This window comes from Echinops telfairi, unplaced genomic scaffold (genome assembly GCF_000313985.2).
Source record: "Echinops telfairi isolate 266 unplaced genomic scaffold, ASM31398v2 ScPeMD7_4;HRSCAF=17, whole genome shotgun sequence".
In the NCBI taxonomy this organism is placed as follows: Eukaryota; Metazoa; Chordata; class Mammalia; order Afrosoricida; family Tenrecidae; genus Echinops; species Echinops telfairi.
The window spans coordinates 42,286,055-42,290,193 of record NW_022103900.1 but is presented as its reverse complement, the minus strand read 5'-3'; the positions used below and the strand labels follow the sequence as shown (position 1 = coordinate 42,290,193).

The 4,139-nt window shown below is 40.0% G+C and overlaps 1 protein-coding gene across 1 annotated transcript in view; it reads left to right on the top strand.

Moving 5' to 3' along the window:
* The window catches only part of PIEZO2 (piezo type mechanosensitive ion channel component 2), a 600,576-nt gene that overhangs the window by 156,241 nt on the left and 440,196 nt on the right, over positions 1–4,139 (top strand). The window lies entirely within an intron of this gene.

The window sequence follows — 4,139 nt, the reverse complement described above, 5'->3', positions numbered from 1 at the left end:
AATTCGAGTCATGGTAGTGGGAGCGGGGAGGAAACATTTAGGAACTAGAGGAAAGTTGTATTTCTCATCATTGTTATAGATGTATGGATTGTTATAAGAGCTGTATGAGTCCCCACTAAAATAATTTATTTTTAAAAAGAGGAAGGCCCTCAAGGAGAAGAACTGACACAGTGGCTGTAACAATAGGCTCAGGCGTAGGAACAATCGTGAGGTGGCTCAGGACTGGGAAGTGTTTTATTCTCTTGTGCGCAGGGTTATTATTGGTTGGAACCAAGTTGATGGCACCAAACAACACCATAACAATATCTCTATCCATTAGCACTGAGTCATTTGTAATCCATGGCAGCCTTTGGTGTTATAGGCTAGAACTGTACTCCATTGTAATCAATAGGGATTTTTTGCCTATAATATTTATAGATCAGATTGTCTTACTTTCTTCCACAGCATTTCTGGGTGTGTTTGAACCAGTAACCTTAAGATTAATAGTTGAATAGAAACCACTTGTAGCATCAGTTGTTATATACCATCGGGTCAATCCAGACTAAAAGTGACCCAGTTGCACTACAGAATGAAACACTGCCCTCCAATTACAATGTGTAAGCCCATTGTTGGAGCCGCCCTGTCATCCATCTCTGGGGAATCTTCTTTTTCACTGATCCTCTTCTTTACTCAACATAATGTCCTTTTCCAGGGCTTGTCCCCTCCTGATAACAGGTCCAGAATACACGAGACAGAGGCTCATCATCCTGACTTCTAAAGAGCATTTTGGCTGTACTTTTTTCCAAGACAGATTTGTTTGTTATTCTGGCAGTCCACAGTACTTTCAACGTTGCTCACCAACACCACAGTTCAAAGACATTTATTCTTCCATTGTCTTCCAGCTTCACATGCACATGAGTCTATTGAAAATATGGCTTGGGTCAGGCACACTTTAGTTTTTAAAATTAAATCCTTGATCTTCAACACTTTAAAGAGGTCTTCAATGTAGCCTATATGCCTCTTTCAATGTGTCATTTCATTAGTTGGCTTTTTCTTCTATAAGAATTGTGGATCCAAATAAAGACATTTTTACAATTATCACAATGCTTTTGGTTTTCTTTTTACATTGAGTTGCAATCCATATTGAAGACTTCCAGACTATGATTTTTTACCAGCTAGTTCTTCAAGACCTCATTGATTTTGGCAAGCAAGGTTGTGCTAGCTGCTCTCCCAGGTGGTTAAATAGCCTTCATCTTCTAGGCCTTCTGCTTCCCCCAATCCACCTTCATATAGCGCAGCTGCTAGGATGATTTGCTCAGCATATAGCTCGAATGAGTATGATGAAAGGATACTCCGCTGACACAGAAGAGCTGAAGACCATAATCATAAGTTTTTGTTTTCTCTAAAAATGTACTGGTTCTCTCTACACCCTTGAATAGGGGCTGTGTCTGCTTTTATTCCTAGGGTGATGAGGACCTCGAGTGACCGCTCTGCTTCTTTCTGGTGTTCATAAAAACATTGTACTGGACATCCAGAAAGTGGCAAGTTGATCAATCTAGTACACACTATTACGGTATCAAAACAAATTGACTGTCGTGTGCGTAAAACAAAAATTTCTGGTTTCAAGTCTTAGCATGCCATGATTGGAGCTCCACACCAGAAGATGCCTTAATTAGCATGTTAGCATCCATGTGTTTTTTCTTTTTTTTCTACTCATGGGTGGTGGAAAGAGGATGAGTTGTGCAATGTGGAATCAATCCTGAATAGATGGCATATTTAATTAAAAGATGGCATGTTTAATTAATAAAGATATGTCACTACCCCTGTTTTTAATAGGTAAAATAATACTGTTTCTGTTTGAGTCAGAATACTAAAAATCAAAGCATTTGACTCCAATACATCAGGAACAAGAAGTAGTACACAATGAACTCGTGGGGAATTGAGGTTGTGGAGAACTGAAAGACAACTATCTCTGCCAAGTTCCTTCAGAAATTTGTACACGTGAGGCTGGGAGAAAAGATGCCACTACGAACAGAACCCAGTACACCCTGAGGAGCTTTTACGAAGTGCCAGCATAAAGCATGTACCACTTTTTTCAGTTTCAACTCAGCACCATTTTAGGTTTTTATGTTGTTTATCTGTTGAGTTATAACTCAATCCTGAGAAATCTACAGATAATATTTTTGGCGGGATGACGGGACATGATTGTCGTAAGAACACATTAGGTTGTCAGCTTTGGGCAATCTCAGCAGCCAGCAATCTTGTGTCTGATTACAGAGCCTGCGCAGGAGTGAGCCAACTCTAAATCAAGGTCTGACTTCCTCTAAAGTCAATGTGTAAGAACCTGTGTTTATACTTTTGATATGGCTCCTTCACAGGACTGAAAGAACTTCATTTATGGCATAGGCTGTACATGTCTGATTCTTGTTGCAGTGTTTATGCTTTGAGACTGAAAGACTTTTCAGAAAATGCAGTTATTTTGGCACTAAGAATTAGAGACAATTTCCAGGCATCACCCAGTGGTCATGTAATCTGAACTGTGTCTCCAGTCACTGCTGTCAAAATCTCAGCAAAATATAACTCTCTCTAAGTCAACATTATGCTAATGGTGACATTCATCATACTTTGAATACACATAGGTAGCCGTCAGAACACTGGCACCCCGCAGTGTCATCACTACTTATGGGAGCAGGAAATATCTTCGGCGCCCGAGTGTGGCCTAGTCTGCTTGCCCACGATGGGCCCTAAGACCACTGCTGGTGAGTGCCGAAACTCAGAGGTATCACAGCCTTAAAATGAAATAAATTCTGCCTCCTCAATCTTCAGATACCTTTAAGAATGGGCCTTCTTGCTGAGCTCTAGAGGATTAATGACAGGATACGTCAGGCTCAGAGTGAATGTTCAAAAGCTACTGATTGCTATGACCTTTCTACAGCTTTCCTTATCTGACTAGATAAAAGAGGAACAAGTGCATGCCAGCGGTCCCTGCTCTTCTTGCATCTATGCTTAGACTGGGAGGAAAAGAGTGCTAATGAAGCCCCACCGTCTTCTCATCCTGAATGCTGTCTTGAGTACTCTCTCTCATTATTCTCTTGTCCTCTGAACCACACCATAACTTCTCAGATCTACTGGATGTGTACGGTGGTTCCTTAAATAGTTCAAAAGAATTCGTATGGATCTGACTCATGAAACACTTATGGTGAATAGTTTGGAAGAACCTTCTTTCTCTGATAACTCTAGATCTGTATGTGTGTGTCCACACTCACGAACACGTGCACAGGTATATTTTTGCTTGTGCATGCAATAATATCATTGTAAAATTTAAAGATATTTAGTTTATTGGTTAGTTATACCACATTTGAATGTATATGAACGTAACATTTCACACAAATAATACCACATCCTAAGTTTATTTGCCAACCTTGATCCATTCACCCCAGGTATTTCCTTAGGTGTGCTATGCTAATTTCTTACAGCAACCTGTAAGAAAAAAAAAATAGTATTGTTGTTAGGGAAATGCATAGCATGGGGTGAGGATCACAGATGGCAGACAGACAGACATGCATGCCAATAGCACATATATATACATTATTTGTCTCAAATGTGGCTTTTATTTTAAAATAATCCTGCAATATTTGTGTTTGCTTCTGGTGCTCCTAGGATTGATGTAGCTGGACTCTCACCCCATACCTATTATCCAGAGTGACTGAAGCACTATTGCTTGCTCTAGGGAAGTCTGAGAAAAATTCCATTCACTAAGAGAGCACAGGCTGAATCTCAGCAAGTTCTTACTCCCAGATGACATGAGCAGGTGATATTACCTCTGTCTGCAGACACTGAAATGAATGGCAAGAACCAGTGCAAATGGCATGTTTTCTTTACGGAAACCACTGTGGCCTGTTTAAGGGGGTCTGGAGCTTCATTTGGTCAACATGTATTCCTTTGAACTTTTGTCACCTTGAATACCTAAAAATTGACGTTGAGACATGAGACCTGCTGCCTCTGTTGTTCATTGGATTTTCAAATTCCCACCCTGCAGAGAAGCATTTTACATTATAGATTTGTTGTTAGATAAATGATATATTAATGCCCAGTGTGATACAAGCTATGACATATGGTACGTACTGCCATTGAGTCAATTCTGACTCATAAAAGCCTTA